Source organism: Lissotriton helveticus, chromosome 2_1 (genome assembly GCF_964261635.1).
Source record: "Lissotriton helveticus chromosome 2_1, aLisHel1.1, whole genome shotgun sequence".
In the NCBI taxonomy this organism is placed as follows: domain Eukaryota; kingdom Metazoa; phylum Chordata; class Amphibia; order Caudata; family Salamandridae; genus Lissotriton; species Lissotriton helveticus.
The window spans coordinates 77,992,225-78,014,963 of NC_136059.1; the positions used below are offsets into that span (position 1 = coordinate 77,992,225).

At 46.3% G+C, this 22,739-nt stretch overlaps 1 protein-coding gene and 1 long non-coding RNA gene across 5 annotated transcripts in view; one reads left to right on the plus strand and one right to left on the minus strand.

The window, feature by feature from the left end:
• EXOC6B (exocyst complex component 6B) overlaps nt 1-22,739 on the plus strand; it is a 1,580,787-nt gene that overhangs the window by 309,611 nt on the left and 1,248,437 nt on the right. The window lies entirely within an intron of this gene.
• Nucleotides 1-22,739, minus strand: part of LOC144817728 (uncharacterized) — an 891,613-nt gene that overhangs the window by 195,616 nt on the left and 673,258 nt on the right. Inside the window, exon 7 of one of the 3 annotated variants that reach the window (XR_013606962.1) lies at nt 7,189-7,318. The exons of the other annotated variants lie outside the window; for them this stretch is intronic. This is a non-coding gene — a long non-coding RNA (uncharacterized LOC144817728). The remainder of the gene's footprint in view (nt 1-7,188; nt 7,319-22,739) is intronic. 3 annotated transcript variants of the gene reach the window in all.

Sequence of the window (22,739 nt, forward strand, 5' to 3'; positions counted from 1 at the left end):
CTCAACTCCTACCGTGGCTACGGAGGAGGGGGCAACCTACAGTGTGGTGCTGAGGCGGGCGGCCAAGGCCTTGGGCCTTGAACTCCCCGTCGCGGCCGTGAGGACTAACCTCCTCACTGAGGTCCTAAAACCGCAGTCAAGCTCGGCTGAGCCTCTGCTGCCGTTTAATGAGGCCTTGACCGACGTTCTTTTCGGCACTTGGTCCAGGCCCGCTACAGGTTCGCCTGTAGATAGGAACGTGGCCAGACGCCACCGCCCGGCCCCGGGCTACCCTTGTTTCCTGTCCACCCACCCCACCCCCGAGAGCCTGGTAATTCAGGCTTTCAATTCCCAGACAGCATTTCCGTCAGCTCCGCCTGACAAGGAATCCAAGAGGTACGAGCAATACGGCAAGAAGGTATTCTCCTCCCTGAGTCTGGGTCTGCGGTCTTCCAACACCGTGTGCCTCTTGGGCCGTTACACCCATTCTCTGTGGGATACGGTCGCGGACGTGCTGCCAGAATGCCCGTTGGAGGTACGGGCTAAACTCGGCCAAGCCCTTGTGGAAGGCCGAGATGCGGCACGTTATTCTATCCGGTGTGGATTGGATACCACCGACTCTCTGGGCAGAGCGATGGCAACGACGGTGGCGATTCGTCGCCACGCCTGGTTGAGGTCCGCCAACTTCTCGGCCGATGTCCAGAATACACTCATGGATATGCTGTTCGATGGCCGTCGCCTCTTTGGCGACAAGGCAGACCATGCGCTTGAGCGCTTTAAGGACTCCAGGGCTACGGCTAGGTTCTTGGGCCTCCCCGCCCGCGCCAGCAAAAGGGTGCCTTTCGCTCCTTTCGTGGCCAAGGAAGGGGCGCCCCCACACGTGCTGCCAGCCACGCTCCGCAGACTAACATCCAACGCGGTGGCGGCCGTGGAATCCACCGTGGAGGCGGTCGGGGACAACGGCGAGGCCAGTCCACACCTTCCTGGGCCAGAAGTAGGGTGTGGTTGCTACTCCCACTACTTTCTGGTACCCGAGAAGGGCAAAGGGGGCCTACGGCCTATCTTGGACCTACGGAACGTCAACTGCTTCCTCCGGAAGGAGAAGTTCAAAATGCTGACACTGGCTCAGGTCTTAGCTGCCCTGGACCCAGGAGACTGGATGGTAGCGTTGGACTTGCAGGATGCTTATTTTCACATCCCCGCCCTGCCAGCCCACCGGCGTTACCTGCGGTTCACGGTAGGCCAAGAGCACTTTCAGTTTACCGTGCTCCCCTTCGGCCTTACCAGCGCCCCACGGGTGTTCACGAAGGTGATGTCGGAGGTCGCAGCTCATCTGCGCAGGTTAGGGGTTTCAGTCTTCCCCTACCTCGACGACTGGTTGTTGAAGGTGGGCTCGCCCCAAACAGTCGTCAGCCACCTCCAGACGACGGCAGACCTCCTGCATCTGCTGGGGTTTTCCATCAATGTGCCGAAGTCACACCTGTGCCCCTCTCAGAAGCTCCTCTTCATCGGAGCGGTTCTCGACTCGGCGCAGTTTCGGGTTTATCCTCCCGAGCAGCGCGTTCGGGACATTCAGGCTCTGATTCCACTCTTTCAGCCTGTGTCTCGGGTCTCGGTCAGGTTGACGCTGCGGCTTCTGGGGCTGATGGCCTCCTGCATCCTTCTGGTGCATCACGCCCCGTGGCGGATGCGGGCTCTGCAGTGGGACCTGAAGTTTCAGAGGGTCTCCGACCATGTCCTGATCTCGGAGGGCACTGCGAAACAGCTGCAGTGGTGGCTCACGGACCGCGATTGGGTCAGCGGCAGATCCCTCTCCCTTCCCCGACCGGAGCACGTAGTTGTGACGGACGCGTCCCTCCAGGGCTGGGGAGGCCACATGGGAGAGGCGGAGATCAGAGGCCTCAGGTCTCCGGGGGAGTTCTGGCTCCATATCAACCTTTTGGAGCTGCGGGCGATTCGTCTAGCATTGAAGGCATTCCTCCCCTCTGTTCGGGGGAGTGTAGTGCAGGTGTTCACGGACAACACCACCGCCATGTTGTACTGCAACAAACAGGGCGGGGTGGACCCTTTGCCAGGAGGCTCTGCGCCTCTGGCAGTGGCTGGAACATCAGGGCGTGACCCTGATGGTTCAACACCTGGCAGGTTCTCTGAACGCCAGGGCGGACGAACTCAGCCGTCGGTGCATGATGGATCACGAATGGCGTCTGAACTTGGACGTGGCACAAGGCCTCTTTCAGCAGTGGGGAGAACCTTGGTTAGATCTATTCGCCACCGAAGAGAACGTGCAATGTCATCAGTTCTGCGCGTTGGAATTTCCAAGGCGGCACTCGCTCGGAGACTATTTTCGTCGCGAGTGGAGTTGCGGTCTGTTGTACGCCTTTCCACCTATACCACTTCTGCCCAGAGTGCTGAAGAAGATCAAACGCGACCGGGCCCAAGTCATCCTTGTGGCTCCGGACTGGGCACGAAGGTACTGGTATCCAGAGCTACTCAGTATGTCAGTCAATCCCCCAGTTCGTCTGCCTCTTCAGGAGGACCTTCTGTCGCAGCAGCAGGGGACGGTCCTCCACCCGAACCTATCCAGTCTCCACCTCCATGCTTGGAGATTGAGTGGCGACAGTTGAGGCCATTTGACTTGCCTCCTGAAGTCTGTGAAATCATTCTGGCAGCCAGGCGTCCCTCCACAAAGTCGGTATACGCCTGCAGGTGGAACAAATTTGTGGCATGGTGCACAGCAAAGGCTGTGGATCCTCTTTCTGCCCCTCTTTCTGAGGTTATTCTCTTCCTTCTTTCTCTTGCCCAGCAGGGCTCTGCTCTGGGCACTATCAAGGGCTACCTTTCTGCCCTTTCAGCCTTTCTGAGGCTGCCTGATCAACCTTCTTTGTTCAAGTCCCCTATTGTAACTCGTTTTCCGAAGGGCATCACACATATGTTCCCTCCTGTTCCGTTTGTGATGCCTCAGTGGGACTTGAACCTGGTTCTTACCTTTCTGATGTGCGGTCCCTTTGAGCCACTTCACAACTGTCCTCTCCACCTTCTTACTCTGAAGATTGCTTTCCTGATTGCCATCACCTCTGCCAGGAAAGTGAGTGAGCTCCAGGCTCTTTCATGTACACCCCCTTTCCTTTCTGTCCACCCGGACAAGGTTGTGTTGCGGACTAAGCCATCTTTCCTGCCCAAGGTTGTCACGGCCTTCCATATCGGGCAGTCTATCACCTTGCCCACCTTCTTTCTGCCACCGCATCCGTCTAAAGAGGAAGAGCGGCTCCACCGTCTGGACCCAAAACGTGCGATTTCATTCTACTTAGATCGCACACGCCAGTTCCGGGTGGATGACCAACTCTTTGTTGGTTACGTGGGTGCTAGGAAGGGACGGGCGGTGCACAAGAGGACCATCTCTCGGTGGGTCGTCTTGTGTATCAAGGCATGTTACTCCTTGGCGAGGAAGGAACCTCCTGTTGGGCTGAGGGCCCATTCCACTCGGGCCACGGCGGCTAGCACTGCCTTGGGCCGGGGAGTCCCCTTACAGGACATCTGTCAGGCAGCTACGTGGGCATCGCTGCACACGTTTGCAAGACACTACTGCTGGACAGCCAAGTCCGGAGGGATGGCTTCTTTGGCCGTTCTGTCTTCCAGGACTTTCTGGTGTGATTATTGGTTTGCAGAACCACCACCGGGGTTGGTATTGCTAGGGTATCTATTCTAAGGTAAGGAATCTAATACTAACCTGTTTCTTTCAGATGAACAAGTTACTTACCTTCGGTAACGATATATATCTGTAAGAAACAGTAGTTAGTATTAGATTCCTTACCGCCCCACCCATCCTCCCCGTTCTGCGAACTGATATCTAGGGTTAAGATCATCCCCTTTGAGGGCCCTAGTTTCAATGGCACCAGTGTTGGTTTTTAGCATGGCTCTGCGTTTCTGGTGTGGAAAAGCTAACGTCAATAAGGATGTCATACGAGCTGGTCGTTGGCACATTCTTTTGCTGAAGTTCTCGGTGAAATCAAAACAATGGCCGCAGGGTTTTTCCCAGGTTGTCATAGGTTTGATTTGTTTTGAGAACTCCGTATGCCTTATCAGGGGCTGGAGGAATATCGCTTGTCTAATTAGATGGCAAGCGTTATGACCTAATCAGATAACACGTTCCTGTGCCGTAGTTCGGCCTCATCAGATAACGGTTTCTGCATCATGGGATGGCTGCTAGTTAACTTGTTAACCAGAACAGGGTCAGGAATAGGGGGATCGATACAGAACCTATAGGAATACACCACACTGTCTAAGAACTGACGTCAGCATGCAGAGGCGGCGTCTAAGTACTCCGATGACATCATCACGGCGCCGACGACGGACGCGGAGCCGCAGACGACGCCTACCGACGCGCAAGGGTACTGCTACGCAAAAATTTCTGGATCCAGTCTGACGCCTGGGGATATTCTAAGGTAAGGAATCTAATACTAACTACTGTTTCTTACAGATATATCATTACCGAAGGTAAGTAACTTGTTCATCTAGTTTTAATGTAGATGTAGTTATCTCGTTGCTGCTGCATTTTTAGATTGTCAAATGGAGTGGCCACATTGACTGTCTCATCACCAGTTCTGCTGGTGGGCAGTGTCTTCTCGGCCCTTTGCTGTAGTTATCCATTCAAACTTGCTACTTGATTTAAGGTAGCTATATTCTTGGAAATATTCTGTATGTGTATTGTGTTAAAGATCTCTGCTTGCTTTTGGGTTGTATTTAATTTCTCATTCCACAATGGACCAGCTCAAGGACGTCTGCTTGTTATAAGCTTCAGTGGCGCTGGAGGAGCTTGGCAAGTAGTAGTCATCAAGCAGAGCAAGTTGGAGCAATCCAGTGTTTCTGGCTTAAGTGGATCAAAGCAGGTGACAATAGCTGGATTTTCTCTATAACAATGGTGGGCAGATGAATGATTTTGCCCTCCTTGAAGGTGTATATCCACGTCTAATCTTCCCTGGATTACAGGGACTAGCTTTATCAAAGCTTGGTTTAGTCTGAGATTGTTTTTCTTTCTTGGGGTAATTCAGGAGTTTCGTTGTTGGTGGGTTTGTTTCCATGGAGTTACCAATACTGTGTTCCTTTAGGACGTCAATCACTGATGCGTGGGATTCCTCTTCCTTGGCCTTGTGAGCTTTGAGTGTCCTGGCATGCTGTTTGGCTTGGATTCTAAAAGTTTCCATTACTTATGTTTTTTCAGCATAGCAGTAGACTTATGTGATGTCGTACGATAAAGCCACAATGGGTTGTTGGCCACATAAAATATATAAGTGGGACACAGCAGTCAGTAATAGAAAAGGTACTGGTATTGCTGTTGATGAACCATTTTTAGCCAGTGTCAAAACCCATCTTTTGGTCAGGAATTCCTCTCTAGCTTATATACAGTAAATCACAAAAAAAGCCAAGCGTTTTAAACTTCTTCAGCACCAGTGTCTTTGTCTCCACCCTTTTGATTAGATTCTAAACGCTGGCACTAAAAATGTCCCTCTTGTGATGGGGTAGTTTTAGAAGCCTTGTTGAGGAGTTCTTTAAATAGGTAATGGATCTAGGGTCTGACGGTGGGGCTCCTTTTTGTGACGTAGGGGGTTCATGGCGCCAACAAGCATTATTAACTTTGATAGGTAGTGGTTCTAGAGAAAAGAACACATTCTTGTCTTCTTTTAAAAGAGAATTCTAAAGCATTCTTTTGCGAGTTAATTCTTCTAACGGCCTAGGAAATATGAGCTGGGGTGGGCATTGTGCTGTTTTTTCTTAGATGGGTTACTGTTCTAGAGCCCATGGGCATTATACTGTCGATGGTGTTTTTTTTTTTAATACATGTATAGCGGTTCTTGGTCATTGCATTATTTCCTTTAGATGGGTAGGGCCTAGGGTCTTTGAGGATAGTACCTGTTTCTCTAGATGGTTAGCGGTTCTAGAGACCATGAACACATTATTGGTTTCTTTTGATGGTTAGGGGTTTTAGATTGTTCGCGGCTCTAGAAGCCTTGGGCAGTATGCTGGGTTCTGTAAATAGTAACTGTTCAAGAAGCTCAAGAGACCATGGGTACTGTACTGTTTTGTTGTTGTTTTTTTATTAAACATGAATAGCTGTTCTAGAGGCATTGGCCATGAACTGTTTTCTTTAGATGGGTAGGGGCTTTGGCCATAGCACCTGTTCCTCAAGCTGGATAGCAGTGCTAGAGGGCATCAGTGCATTAGTGGTATATTTTGATATATAGTGGTTCTAGAAGCAAGGATTTGCTACTAGTTTCTTTAGATGGTTATTTTTCTAAAGGCCATGTATAGGTGGTTTCTTTTGATGCATAGTGCTCCGCGAGGCCATGTACATGGTGCTGGGTTCTTTAAATAGGGAACGTTTCTAGAGGCCACGGACCTGGTATTGTCTTTATAAGGCTAGTGGTTCTAGAGGTACTAGTGCTTTTGGTACATAGTGGCTCTAGAGACATAGGACACAACATTGAGTTCTTTATGTTGGTGGTGTGAGAGGCACAGGACCTCATTTTATTTTAGAGGACTCCAGATCAGGTTTGTACCCGGTTCAGGAGAAGGTGATGGCTACTTGGTCGCTAGTGGAAGTAATGACGTAACCAGACCTCTTTTATAGTTTAAGGTTGCATGGGTTTGAGCCGGTGCCAAGAAGCACTATCAATAGATCTTGAAGACTGCTATTTAATAAAACCTACCTTGCTAAGTTTCAACTGATAGGTCATCATTTGGTTATCAGCAAACCTGGTAAAGGCTATTTTCTAACCCACTTAAACTAGGCCTTAAATTGGCCGTACATTTGCCCCAAAAACGCTTCAGTATAACCTGGTACCCATCACAGTTTCCCCCTGATCTGTTAAATTATGTTCTTATCTAGCCCAATTTTTCTAACCATATTAACCCTTTTGAGAAACCTTGATAATCCGGCGTTACAGCTAAAGCCTGGGTGTATTCATTTACTTTTCTGGCTAGCTTCTAGGGATAAACCTCGCTTAGCCTACAGTTAAAAAATACATTTTTGCAATTTAGCACTAAATATAAATGACAGGAAAAATCTCACTCTGTGGTACCCCAGGGATTTTCATAATTTTAAATTCACTTGAATCAAATGTGTTGCCTTATTACCACACCACGGAATCCAAATTTTAAGTTATGGAAGCTACTGACAGAGCGGCAGAACTTCATAGGTATTCATGAACTCACCGGTCCTCCACCCCGAGTGGTTCTGTTTCTTTTTATCCAAAGTATCGAAAGGTTCCCTTGAGTTGAATTACAAACAGAATCACATAAACATGCTTTTCAATGCAGAGGGTGCATCCATATATAACACAAGCTATAAACAGTTAAAAAAAATGTTTTCATTTATTGTGAATACAAGAGATTAAAAACAATGTTGTTAAGCTAGCTAAACTAATATACTAATCTAAAAAACATGAATACATGACACTCTATTATGACCTGCACAATTGAAGCTAAGGACAGAAAAGGTAAAGCATGAAAAATTGTTAAATACAGGTTGTACATTCGGGCTCCATTATAATTACATCGTTTTTTTTTATCAAATGATCTACTATTTTTCCAGGAAAATGTAAATCATCCATCATGCTTTCTATCTCTGCATATTTTAATTAAATAAACTTTTGTCCAGTACCTTTCTTCACCTAACTTTCAAAGCCCAATGAGTTTATTATGAACCTGTAAATATAACATGAAACCTGGAGTGCTGCCATTTGTTGTGACGTTTAGCCTCTTCCTGTCTTCCTTACACACACACAGGTGTGTGAGGTAGGTGGCGAGTCTCGCCTTTTACATCCCAGAAAGAATTGAAGAAGTCTAAACTCCAAACTCTGGAATGGGTAAAACTAGACAGAAAAGATCAAGCCACATTTTGATCACCCAGTTTGTTCGCCATTTGAAGTTAAAGTAATGTATACATTTATTATTTATGAAGTCCTAAGCACCTGGTCGAATGTTGTAAAAAAGACTGTTAGACTTGCCCCTTTCTGCAGGGTCATCCCCAAACATTTTGCCTTCACCTTTCTATTTTCTGAACCGGTCTTTGTTGGCTTTTAGGACTATGTGTACTTTACTACTGGTAACCAGTGCTGAAGTGTGTATGCTCTTCCCTTAAAATATGGTAAAATTGGCTTAAACCCAATTAGCTTATTTAATTTACTTGTAAGTCCCTAATAAAGTGGCTCTACCTGTACCCAGGGCCTGTAAATCAAATGCTACCAGTGGGCCTGCAGCACTGATCGTGCCGCCCACTTAATTAGCCTTTTAAACTTATGTCAGACCTGCCATTGCAGTCTGTGTGTGTGTGGTTTGAAACAGCCAAATGGACATCGCAAGTTAAACCTTATGCCAGGTGAGGTACATTAAGGGCTGATTACAAAGTCTTTTACTGGACCCGATTGAGACGAAGTGGGATGGACAAGCTGCTGTTTGCATGGCATTAGGTCAGGCAGCTCCCTGCTGCACCACTCGAAATATTGGCGCCACAGGCCTGGGCCCAGCTTGCCCATGCCCAAGGCCGGCCATGCATGCGTGGTAATGGAGGGGGTTCACGGGATCTGTCTGGCTCACATTTACTCACAATGTGAAAGCCGCCAATTTTCATTTGGTAGTTAGGTTGCTTTGGCACTTTACATGTACCTACCCCAAACCTTCTTCCAGGAGCAGGGACCAGAAGACAGTTAGGTGTCTTCCATCTCCCCCATTGGTTGGTGGAATGGAAGTCTTTAGCTTCTGGCGCCATCAACACTTTTACTTTCCGTTCACGGAGGAGGTTAGGAGTTTCCTGGTTTCATTCTTCTTAACATCAGAAGTCCTCGCCAAAACCCATCCTACTCCCCAGTGTCCGACCCAACACCGCTCCAAATAATCGAGCTTCTATAGCAGTGGATGCTTACAATATTTAAAACCCACATCTTTGGATTTCCTTCCTCAAGAGGACTCTTGGCCCTCAGAATAGGTGCCTGTTCAGTGCTATTTTCTTTGCCAGCGCCTAGAGCGGCATCCCGGAGGCCCCAGAGGTTGTGGTACATAAAAGAGCTGTTTTCCCCCCTCAAATTGCAAACACATTCTTTCACTAAAGTTCACTTGGTGTGCTGATTAGCAAACAGCCATTACTACACTGGCAAACCTCTCCACACCACTTCTCTGCTTTTGTGTTTGTTTTTAAAGAAATAAACATTAGAATGTAATTTGGCTTGTAATTCCCAAAATCTAATATCTCGTAAAATGCAGAGCTTTATTCGTGTGTAATGCAAACCAACTGACTTGAAGATCCTGCGATATTTCTATGGTGTCTACAGATATTGTCAGTAGGTTAGGCCTGCTGGTGATTATTGGTGACTGCAGAGTGGTTTGCATCTAGGCAAGGGATTTTTGTGCAAGAATTAACAATTTTTCCAAAAATAAATAGAGATTCCCGATCCAACCCTGCCCCTCTGCCTAGAACCTCTTCCTGCTCAACCTTTTTGTCCCCACTGCCCTTCTCTTGCCTTACTCAGGCTTCCTCTTGTATGACCCATGACCAGATCACCCGAGGTTGCAGAGACTGGAACCCCAGATAAGCATTTGAAGAATATTGTGGATCTTCTTGGGATCCTGTTGTTCTCATTGGACCCCCCGAACTCTTGTTGGACAGACACCTTCTCGGAAATTGATTACTAAGTTGTATTTTTAGCTGGACTTCTCCACTTATCTTTCTTCTAACAATGGTCTGGATTATTCATTGTGATGGCTATAAAGACTATTCATTTTTCTTGCACGTGGGACTCTGAATTCCTGGTGGCAGCGTTGGCAGGCAGTTCAAGCAAACCTCTACTTTACTTCCTCGCTGAACAAGATGAGAAGAATCTCCAGGCAGGGGACCATGCACAGGACTGCAGTTCACTCAGGACATTCAGCACGCGTAAATTAAAAATACGCATTATTGAAAACACAATGACAATCTAAGGCATGCTAAGATGCTTGTATGCTACGAGTGACTGCTCCAAGCATCTTTCCATCATTTAACGGTTTGGTCTTGTTTTTGGAAGAGACAGCGGTCCTGTGCAACACAGTCTGACCTTTCCCCATTAGGAGATGTCCAACCTTATCTGCTAGGGTGCATCCTACTGGCAACTGCAAAATTGTTTGAAGCACCATATTCAGCACCATTGAGTATTTGTTACTACCAAGAGCTGTGGCAACCAAGCTAAGTTATACATTATTTATTAGCATTTGGAAGAGGCGTCTTTCAGAAGCTGTGCTAGTTCGCTATGCTGAAGTCTATAAGTTTCGCTTCCAACTGTGTGGTATTGTTTCTTAAATGGCCCACTTATGCTTCCAAATGTGTTGGTAGCGGCAAGCCCAAAACGTGATGTTCAGTATGTCCTCAAGTTAGAGAAGAATGTGAGTCGCAGGTTCTTCAGCTCGACCAGGAGTCGACTGGAAATTATACGGTCGCCCAGTACAACGTTTGAAAATCTTTCTTTTTAAAAGGTAGACTCCTAGACTTTGACCTGATTACTGTGCCTCACTGGTTAAATGTCCCTGAGACCTTGAATAGTTGTTGGGTTTGGAATATCTTTGTGTTTAGAAGAGGCTGTGGCCAGGCGGTGTCTTGTGGACCATGGAGAGTTTCCTGATCTCAACCTCTTGAGAACTCTCTTCCTTGATGTCTTGATGCCTCTGTGTTACTGATGCATGGACTAGAAACACTGAGCATGTCCACCCACACTATTGCGTCGTATTCTTGCAGATCACATAATCTTTTAAGGGCCTGTTACCCCCACCCTCCAGTCATGAAGTATTGATAATCTAAAATATTGCACACGTTCAATTTGGAGTGTGTTTGAGGGATGCACAAGCAAACAGAGGGTGCCCCTTTTAGGCTGTTTGTCCCTTTAACTGCTTTTTCATTCACACTGTGATCATTTTAAAACTCTGTTAGGATCAAAATTTCAGAACATGCCACAATGCATTTAGGAGAATCCCTTCATCAGGGGGCCAAATTATACTTGTATTTATCCAAACTGTGAACAAAACAATATGAAACATGATGCATGAGCCATATGACAATGTCACATACAGGAGCAATCTCAGATGGTATTACATGCTAAATTTTAGCGCCGAACAATGGAAATCCTCCTCTAGGACAACTGGAAAGACTCGCTGTGCACATACCGACAATCAGGAAAATCTGTCAGAAGTACACGAGTTGTCCCCTACTGATGCGCAATAAGTAAATCAGTGAGAATATGGTCACAACTATCCTGTGTGGTTAAAAATGTGTTGCACAGAGGCAATCGAATACGATGGACCCAATATGGACCGAAACCAGTAAAGCGCTTGCGGAAACTGAGACTGTGTGTGTGACTGTGTGCTGGGCGCCCACCTGCCTACAATCCAAGAAAGAGGAATTTAAAAACGGGGGCAACAATGAGTATACACAGTGTAACACGGCATGAACATCATTCCTGGAGATGGACATGGTGTAGCGCAGCGTGGGAAACACATCTGATGGACTGAAAATGCTGACACGTCGGTACCCAGTAAGTTAAATGGGTACGTTGACCTGAAAGTGCATGAAGGGTCCAGAATCTTGAGCAGTAATCTATGGAGGCACCATTTTGAGTGTTAATGCATGGTTCAAAAAAATCCCTGAGGCACTGAACAGGTAACCTATAAACTGTGTGATACTTGGCTTCTAACAAAATATGTCTGGGCCTCATCTGAGATGGAAGGGTGGGCAACAAATTGACGAGTAGGAATGCGAATGTGGTTGGACTCATTACAGGCATTCCTCACATCACCTCTTCCTGTTTGATAAAATACCCTAAATGGCCAGAGGTCGGCCCAGACCTGCCACTGGAACCAACCTACATGCGACTGATGAGACCCAGTCAGGCTGTAACCAGTCTTGGGTTGCTTATGTTCCAGTTCGCGAGAACCTGGCTTGACAGTTCGGGCTGAACTGTTGCTATTGTAGCAGGAACGAGACTGATTTGCATATGGATGGGTCTAATCCCAAAAGTCCAATAGGCTGGAATGCTACCTAGAGCGTTTGACACTGATTTGACGCGCTGCAAGCATTCCTCCAATCACTTTCTTTGTGTTTGACTAAAAAATGTCCGCCATGTCGGATATACTCAATCGTGTTGGCATCTGTAAAAATAGGACACGGATAGCATTCAGTGGCACAAATCAGGTTGAAATGGGGGGAATGAGATAGAGTTGGATTCACATGTAAAACATCACGGAGCTGCAGCCAAACCTTTGCAGCAACTTGACATCTAAGTAAATATGATGTTGGCTGAAGCCTGGGTAATGTGAGGGTCATTAGAATCTTTAGAAAATGGGTGTTCTCTTTTAGGTACCTAACCAAGTGTAGCTCTTCTGGTACCATCCCATCCCTCCTAGCTAGGGGTGAGACTGTTGCTTGCAGCGAGTGTGTGGCTGTCTTCCGGCCGCCAGTAGCAAACAGAGCTGTGAATTGGTCCTATTTTTGGCTTGCGGGGTTTAAAATGCAAAGTTGAAATACTTACGTTTTAAAACTTTGTGTTAAAAATGTCTGTTTTTATGCTGAACGTCAATAATTTAAAGCAAAAGTAAGTGTTCTGTTTAGGTTCAAAGCGTAGAATTAGCCTCATTTAGGAGAGCAGTAGGCAGACCCCCCCAAGTCTTACTCATTGTGAGTGAGACTCACACATTTGGAGTCTAGATTGAACTCTCACCCACAAAAGGTTAAAATACCCCACCTGTTGAGAAGTACTGGAGCTTGAACTTTAAATATGCTTCTGTTCATAGCTCGTTTGTGTGAACAGCAGCTCCTGGAACCTGCAGAAATCCACATCCATACAGAGGCAGTCCCCCCAGAGAACCCCTTCAATTGACAGGAGGGACTACTTTGGATTAATCCGCAAGCTACTCCACTATTTCATTACCGGTCAACGTTGTAAACTTTTAAAGCAAATTGATTTCTTTTATAGCTATTTTATGGTTTCGATTATTTTCCTGTCACGCATCTCATTTTGTCTTTGTCAGAATTTATGACATCGCTTCCTGTGATGCCATAAAATATGGTAAGTTGTTACCACTCCTAAGATTTCTGAGCTCGAGAGCTCTGCAATAGGTTTAGGGTCAGAGGTCTTTGGCATAGGGTTCGCCTTAGCCTTCTAGCTGGTGTTAATCTAGTGTTAATATAAGCATTAGGATTGGGGTCAGCATTGGCGCGATATTTTCCCTTATTTTAATTGCATTTTAAGATTACTTTTTCGAGATTATATTTGTAACCTTTGAAATAATGTTCAGAAGTGAATGAATTTCGGTAGTTTTTTCAGAATAATTGTTTGACGTTACAGTTTAGGTAGCATGACGTTCAGCCGATTTACTATCCATCTACCAAACTTTTCATGAAGACCGATCAAATATATTTTATAGCCTTAACTTTTCACCGGTCTCTTATAAGCCTGGGTTTTCAGGTTGTGGTTGTGCTGTTTTCTCAACATAGTGAAATAAGCAGAGGTCGAAGTGGGTGGGATCTGTGGGGCACGACTACCCATACCTTTTTAGTTGAACAAAAACACTTTCCCCGTCAACTGTCCCGGTGTGGTTAATTTCCACAGCAGAGATACCAGAGCTGAAATGAAAGTGAGGGAGTCTCCTGTGCTGTGAAGCAGAAGAGGGCACAGACAGCTGAATAAGAAAAAAAGCCTCTTTGCCAGGGTGCCTGCTGCCTGAAAGAAATGGAAAATGTGTGAAACTGGTTCACCTGCAAATGTAAATGTGGCTTGGAAGCCGGTATTGGTGTGAATTGATGGACGCTTGAAGCTTCCTGGTGACAAAGGTTTATTTTCTTGCGAGTTATTGTGAGAGTGCTAACAGCGGAGTTGTGGAGTGCACGCTTTTAACACTAGTCTGATTGTGTATCACTACAATATATATTTTTAAAACACTTTTTAATATTAAACCTAAATCTTTTTAAGCATTTTGTGGCAGCCTGTGTGATATTGTGTAAGAATTGCAAGTTTAAACTAATGACTTTCATATTTACAGTGCTTTCTATCATAGGCTGTGACCTCTTAGCACCAAAAATACACAAGTCACTATTCCCCACAGCACCAGCCAGGATTCCATTATGTGGCTCTCTTTTTTCACAGAGACATACATCTGCAGTGATCACATTAGCCTATAGAGGATTTGTTTCATATCCTAACATAGTGCCTTTTCTACTGATTAGTATACCTTGCATTTATTTTTATTTTTGTGCTTTAATGTGTTAACATGCAGTTTCCTTGAAAGGGAAACCCAACAGAATAGTTACAGGTTATTTTGTTATTTTTATCCACGGCTTTGACCCCGCCTCCATTACCTACCGGGTCACAGTCTCCATACTTCAATTTAGTGCACTTCGACTGCTGGAAAAAAGTTCATTTTCCACTTAATCAATCAAGCTTTTGGAAGGTACATGATTTCCATTTTAACTGCATCGCGGTTTTCAACTTTATATTCTGTTATATTAAATATTATCTTCTCACTGGCGTGCAGAAGTTGCTGGAAACCATCTGTCCAGGCAACAGAACTTTTTGGATAGCTTGGAATGTACGTGGTTAGACAGGAACAATGAAAGGTGTTTTTAGCCTTCAAGTTCATGAACGACAACAATCTTTATATTTTCGGCCTGTAGTTTGAAGTGAAATGCAGTCCCCCCTCGTTTCAGTAGAGGGCGCTGTAAGCACATAAAAGCTGAGCTGGTTGTACAGTGTAGTAGCACATCAGTGCTGCTCACTGAATGCGCCTGAATTCATAGGACAGCAGCTGTAGAAAATGCCATATCTCCCTCATCGGAGTAAAGCGAATGATTCCATGCGCACTGTTGTCATATAGTCAAATATAAAATCATATATATTACCCTTTTCATGGAAAATATTGCAAACGATGTAAATAAGTTTATTATACTGGAAAAGCCACACGTTTGATTACATTGGCACTTCAATAAGTGTTTTTATCTCAGCTTACAGTAACCCTGTTATTCCCTGTTCTGACCGACTGCGGCACCTTTCCGTGACATGTTACGAATCTGACAAACGCAGGCAAATCGCTGCTCAAATAACTAATCCTTCTTATGGAATTTCACATTATATCGTTTAGTGGGATTTATGGCTTAAGACCTGATTTAACATTTCTTTAAAATACCTTTTGCCTCCGGGGGCAAGCATTTGTGTGTTTTTTACGGCTTTTTTCAGTTTAAACAAATACATCTGAAACATTTACATACAGAAGATGGAGGAAAACTTTAAAATCTCTGTGAAATGGAGAAATTGTGTTTGGACTTGTGACCTGAGCGCCAGTTTACGCCCCCTTTAGAAACCCAAGAGCCATCCCTGTTTAGGTTAACGTTTCAGTTGAAAACCAACTTGAATGAACATGGGAGCCCTTGTTAAACACGCCCGTTTGCGCAGGGCTTAAGTGGGATGAAAAAACTGGGGGAGCTCTCTCGAAGGGGCGTGGCCAATTTAATTAAGGGCGTGGCTTAATCACGTAAGGTAAAAATCTGTGTTTAGCATAGTGTGCCGCCCGACTTGTATTTTGCTGCTTCGGTCATTGCATCCAGATATGTGATGCAACAAGTAACATCATACCTACAAGAAGTCAGGACTATTGGCTTTGTCAATGGTTGTTAGTTGCATAAGATAAATAAGCATCTACTATGGCTTATATAAAATATTGAAAAAGCTTCCACTTAAAGCCCGGGTGACACCACGACAATGTTGCTGCTCTTGAATTTTCAAAAAGAGAAGGGAAATCCAGAGAGAAAATGACCCTCTTTAAAGGATTTCCCTTCCCCTACGACGCTCACCTCATGCCGTAACTTCTCCACTAGTGAGAAGTGAGCAGCGCACATCGATGTGCCTGCTGTCGCTGGAGTCAGGACAAAAATGGACCGATAGAGACCCGTTTCAAGGCCCCCTTAAAAAAACAGCCGGTGGTCACTTACCCTGCGTTTACGGGATCTACACCTCTCGAGTAAAGTTTGCGGCATTCAAGAAGGGCCTGAACTTGACACATTTCATATCCTCATTTCTTGGACACACCCACTCTCCCGGGACCAGCCAATCCTCCTCTAGCCGCCCTACATCAGTTTCTTGGAGTCCACCATGATTGGCAGGGCCCCGTCTTTGTGTCATTCATCCAGCAATAGGTTCTTGTCCAAGGGAACTGTACTTGAATGAAGCTCGAGGGGTTGAATTACAATGAATTGGTCGCCACAATTAATTTGGGTTTATCTGCACCCTTTACGGGGCGGTAGATGTGGAAATCGGATCATTTGAGGTCTACTTTGCTTGGCTGAAGCTGAATTGCAATGTCTTGGGTACTGTGGAAGGACAAGGGTGGCTGCAATTATTGTCAGAGTGGGGAAATTGGGAAACGTGACTCGTCGTATTCTTATTTACCTGTACTTTGGTGTCATGAGCAAGCTTGTATATCATTGTTAATAGCAAGGCGTGTGAATATTAAACCTGGGTAGAAGGACTGCAGCGACTTGAACTGAAGGCAGGGATACATTCAGAGACGCTTCAGGTTGCAAAATGATATCCCATTGTCGAAGGTGAAGAACTAAATATCGATTCTGGTAATTATAAGTTCCCAACTTGTAATGAAAGTCCAGTGGTAGTACCTACTAGTTTATTTAGTTCTAGGATGTGTGTGTTGGTATGGTGCTCTTTGACTAAAATAAAACATTTTGAAAAACATTTAACACAAAGGCTAGCTAGCTTTCAGCTTAGGATTCCATGAGAGTCTCTGTGATTTATGGTTCCAAAGTTAAATGGATACTGATCAATTCACAGGGTTTGTAAAGCACGGCTGCTCACCCGTGAGGGTCTCAAGGTGCTGTGGGAGGTGGGAGAGGAGGGTGCAGCGGTTCAGACTAAGTGCTGAATTCATCCGAAGAGGTAGGTCTTGAGGTCCTTCCTGAATTGTCAGCGAGGTTGATTTCCTGAGGTGGTTGGGCAGGGTGTTCCATGTCTTGGAGGCGAGGTAGGAGAAGGACATTCCACCGGTTCTAGTCCTGCGGATTCGTGGAATGGTAGCCAGGGAAAGCTGGGCGGAGCGCTGGTGTTTGTTGGGTACGTGGAATGTGAGGTGGTGATTCAGGTCCGGCTTTGTGAAGGGCCTTGTATGTGTGGGTGAAGAGGTTGAAGGTTATTCTTCTGTCAACTGGGAGCCAGTGGAGGTTGCTGAGGTGTTGCATATGCACTGGAACCTGAATGTGGGAAGCTAGACAAATCACCTCCAACTTTTGGGATGGTGGGAAGCTCGTGGAAGCTGAGGGCGAACAATGCAGCAGAGCAATTAGAGACTACAAGCTTGGGTCTCTGTGGACATGCAGTGTGATACTCACCAAGTGACATTCCATCTGTACAAATGTAGAACCCTAAAGCGCCCAAGGGATATCTTGCAACTGAGGCAGTAGAGGGCAGTGGAGCAGGTTAAATGTTGGGGGCAATGGGCAAAGATGCAACACAAAAAGATGATGGATGGAATGTTGAACATCGTCAAACATTCACCCCCAGTCACAGATCTGAGTTTAATCCATCGTTATTTGGTTCACCACGCCACCCCAGTCCAGACACTGACATATGCAAATCAGTCTTGACCCTGTGCCTCATGGGAACCGTCCAGACCGAACTGCCAGGCCATGTCTTCCCTGGCAATGGGCGAAGATACCTGGCGATATGCGCCAAATCACCTTCCTAGGAGCAACCAATCCCTGGACTCAAAAGTGGCCTATGCCTATGTGGACAACCGTGACAAACAGTGACACAGTGTGATCCCGAGGAAGCAGGGGCCACTCTGAGCACTTTACACGAGGCTGGCAGAAAAATGCACATGTATGCTCAGTGAGCACCTAGACATGGCTTGCAGCAAGGGGACCCACCTGGATGTCCTTGATGGCTGGTGGCCCAGGCCACGCAGAGTCCAGTAATGTCGCGTAATGTCCCATCAGCCCACATCCCACAAGCCCGCTGCAGGCGAGTCGCCTGCCACATTTCCAGACGTGGTCCAGGCACGGGGTGCAGCGAGTCTAGGAAACAGCACTCCCTCCCTCCTTGCGAGGGCACTGGGAGCACCAGGCCTTCTGCCACAGTTGCAGGGGTCCCGGGCTGGAAAAGGGGTCTCGAAGGTGGGCGGAGCTAGACTCCTGGCTCTGGAAGTAGGATAGGAAGAGTTGTGGGTAGAAGCGATGGTGTCTACATCTTTGCACCAATGTTACATATAGCTTAGGGCTAAGGGTAGAACTGCTATGCTTGGTGTTTAGATCCCAGGCCTGCTAGTGCTTTCTGGGCCTGACCAGTGCCTTTTGAAGGAAGCGCTACGACTGTCTGCTTATAAAACAAGCGAAAAAGCGATGTTGCACCACGTGTTGGGCTCATATTTAGAGTACTGCCAAAAAGACAGCTCCAAGATTCTGGCCAGAGCCCCTCGTCCACAGGCGAATCTGTGATAAAGTATGCTTTTGTTGTGGTTACCATCAGTGCTGCACTTTCTTTTTAATGTATGGAAACATCGCAGACCTCTGGGAAGTGTCCCTAGAGCAGCATTGGGGCTATGCAAAAACATAGTAAGTTAAGATTCGTAGACAGCATAAAAAGTTCGCCCAAAACCTCAAGCTGCCCCTTTACACTGCACCAGAGCCTAAACTGGTACCAAATACTACTCTGGCCTCCGCGGGAGGGCAGGGCACCTCAATGCATCACCACCTCAATGCATCACCACCTCAATCCATCACCACCTCTTCTGGCCCGTGTTCCAAGTGTCACCCTCTTCATGCTAGCAAGGACCATGGATTGAGGAGCTTTGGCTCTGCGTACAGTAACATACCTCATCTTGGATGCCCCCGCGAGCACGCAGGATATGCGCATGTTACCTTTTGAACTCTTCTTGTTCGTGCTTACTACTTTTAAAAAGTGCTCAGAGTTGTTCAGCAGCTGTCGCACCACATATGTTGTGGCAGTATCCTTTGAAGATGCTGTTACTGGAACCCGTGTTATCGCGTCGTGATGACCTCAGTAGAAGAATCCAGCAAAGTGGATGCTTTAAGATGCTTCTCGATAAGCTCTTGCTCGTGGGTACCAAGTCGGGGTCATCATGGCTCCGTTTTCTAAACAGTAACATTGACACGTGCATACTTTCCTGCTTAAAGGATAAACAGGGCACCGCCACGGCGAGCGTTCCCGCCATCAAGATCAGATCAGATTGTTAGACAAAAGAAACAAGTACTTGAGGCAGGTGGAGGCGCTGCAAGGGAGAAACGCGCTGCGAGGGGTTGAAGATAGGGCTGGGAAGGAAAGGGTAGTTTGTTAGGAAATATGATGAATCTGTCAGTTCTTGTCATAGCTTCAATCTCCAAATTACATTTGTTCATAAACATTGCATGCTCGAACATCATGGGTGGTGGCGCACCACGTGCCCCAGTGTCGGAAGCCCTTCCGTGTTGAGTCAGAGCCAGGAATGGATGAAAGTGTTACCCATGTCATGGGGACACGGAGCAGCTGCACCTAGGAGAAGCCTTGGTGACTCTTAGACTGCACGCTGGGCTTTGGACAACACTTTTCAGTGAAGTGGTGGCACATCCAAGAAACCAGAACCTGAGGGAGGAGAAGAACAGGGGAACAGGAGCTTTTCCTTGCTGATCCAAGGAGACAATTCTGCAAGCCAGCAGCACAGATGAAACTTTCAAACATCTTCTTGTAGGCAGCACAGAGTCTTTAGTAGATGGAGTCAAATCCCAGGGCTTCCAAATTGTTGCCACTCTTAAAATGGAAGTCCATCTAGAATCTGGAAATCTGGCATGTACCAACTCTACCTCCTCCAGAAACTCAAAGCAAACATTCCTGGAGGGGCTTTTGCCAGGTACTGCAGTTGTTTCTCCTCTCGCATGGTCGATGAACGTAATGCCTTTTCAGCAAGCCTCCCAGAGTACTGGGCACCTGTGAAAGGAGCTCTTCTTGCTGCAGCTAGAACAGTAGCAGGAATCAAGTAGTGTGCCTGTGTCCTTCTGGGTTTACACTAGCTCCTGCCAGAAGCCAGAGTCACTTTCAGGATCCACTGGATCGCCTACATTTGAAAGGGCTGCTCGACAAGCCCTCCGTAGCAACAGTTGGTGCCTACACATCAAGCGTAGCAGTTCCCCCTTACAGACCCAAGTACCCTTACCATGTGACCTAGGGGAAACTTTAATTACGCGGTGTAATTGGAGTTATTTAACTAATTTTGCTTTATTCTTGTTATGCAAAATTCCCAAAATTACGCCATTATGTTTCGTATTATAAATGAATGCTGAGGTACAGCTCTAAAGACTGGAATGCGAGCGCCCGGTCATTCGTGGTACTTGTATTTTTGGTGCTGATTTTTTAGGACAAAATGCGCCTGTGTGCAAAATGGACAACAGGGTGCGTTTTACACTCAAATATAGTGCTAAATGCCATGTTTGCATTTTGCATAATTTCATCTAATTTTCTTGACATAATTACGCAAAAGTAAATTACGCAAATTTAGCACTCGCCTGCTTACCTTCTAGCTTATGTGAACTGGAGCGCCCTATGTGACCTGCATTCACAAGATATCAGTAAAAGTTTTTCACTGTTCAGAGATAAACTGATCTGTGAATGCCAAACTATCAGTGTTGTGGCCACTGGGCACCATGATCTCAGGGCAAATCCTGAACCATAATGAAAATGTAGTCTGTCTTCTCTCAGTGCGTTGAAGGTTACTGACTTGCATCATGTTATTTCAGTGCCATACCATGCTTTTTATAGAAGTTAAGTGGGATCATCAGCATTTCCAGCACTGAGGCCTGCACTTTGGTGTATGTGACATCAGGGTTTTGATTAAAGTCGTGTTGGTGACGTCCTGTTTGGGTTAGATTTGTCTCTTTGGGAGCGACTGTATGGTCTAGGCTCCAGTTTCACAGCTGGCTTCCTTCAACCCGGGGGCTGTCATAGATAACCACCGCGACCCCTATATTAGTTTCATAATCACCCCTGTGCTGCAATCCCTGCCTTCAACGTAAGTTTTTAATAGCCTTAAAAAAGGTGGCTTCCCCAATTCCCAAGGGAAAATAAGGCACGCATTTCAAGTATAGGGACTACAATCAGACCTGGGGCTTTTAGTGTGGTGTATTCATGGAGTTGAAAACCTGTCCATGAGGACCCTAAAATGATACATGATAAACGACTGTAGCGTACTAGGGTGTTGAGAGCCCTAATGGCCAAACGCCCAACTTATGGTACGCATCGTATTTCATGGGATGGAAAGCCTCCACCTTCCCACCCACCCCAAGAACCACCAGAGTGGAGATGAGCCTCACCATCCAAAGCACATCCCACACACATGCCTTGGTCGAGCGTGACCAGGAGGATTCAATTCAAAGTACCCTGGTGGTACTCAGGGTTTACATATGAAGGGACCAGAGTATCTCACGGTGTAACTACACTCTTTCTCCCATCCCAGATCAGGGACCTCTGCAGGTAAACAAGCCACCTGGTACTTCTGCATGCCAGCAACAGAGAATGTGGGATGGGAGCTTTTCACGTCGAGCCGGAGCTACTTGCGTGCTCGCCCAGATGACGTTAGATAGGTGGACGGTTATTTAAGGTTTCAGTCCTTGGTCAAAACATTCATTATGAATATTGACACAGACATGTCCATTGTTGGCCATTCTTTTTTTTTTTTTTTTGCTTGCTTGCTTTTTCATTCTTTTTTTCCCCAATATTTAGGCAATATTGCCTAAGAGATGAGAGCGCCAAGAGACGTCTCCTAGTGTGTGCTATATACGTTAAGTAAATCAGTCTACAGGGGACAATCCATTGATCTCTGCCGTAGTCACTCCCCATGGTGGAAGCCCTCAACCACAGATCTCAATGTTTGGTAACGCGGCGCTATTTAAAAGCTCCTGAACATCACTGAGCTTGCAGGGAACAAATTGGCTCCGGGAGAAATAGCCAGTGACAGGCAAGGGACTCATTATCCCCTAAGAAAGCTGGCTGGCTGGCTGGCTGGCTGGCTGCCTGTCCTGGCGGACCGTCTTTCATTCAGAAGTTCAAACAGAAGCTATGTCAGTGCATTTAGTTTACACCTGGCAGTAATGTTCTTTCCTTTTTATCTGATTTCACGAGAGCTTTTATGGCTTCCAAATGGGCTTCAGGCGCTCTGCCAATCCGTGCTGTCCTTCTTCATTAGGCCTTCTCTGCTTTCCGCACTGCAGGAACTTTTTTTAGTGTTTCAAAACTTTTGACTCAAAAGTCCGAGCAGGGGTTATTTCCACGTAAGTCTTTTCCTCAGGATCACAAACTGCTGATGTTTGTGTTGGACCCAATGCTCAGTAGATCCCAAGCGATACGAAGCGATTTCTGCCCAGTTGAGGCACAATGAACCTTCGTTGAAAAGGCCTCCAACATTAGTAGGACTTGTCTTTCTGTGTCTTAGGTTTGCTAGTTGAGTACTAAGACCTGATGCTGCTGAACTACAGACACAATATACTATTTTACTCAAACATTGAAAGAATAAAGCATCTAGAATGGGTGTGTTGATTTTTTTTTTTATTTCGGCCCATGCGAGGTGCCGGATCACAGTCATTGGGCCTGGGGCTTGCAATGGATTGCCCTGAAATTAATGATTTGGTCGCTCAACTTGACACCTTCGGATTCTTTGCAAATAAGAAAGGGGCAGCGCAATAACCCCTTGCGAGCTTGGGTATA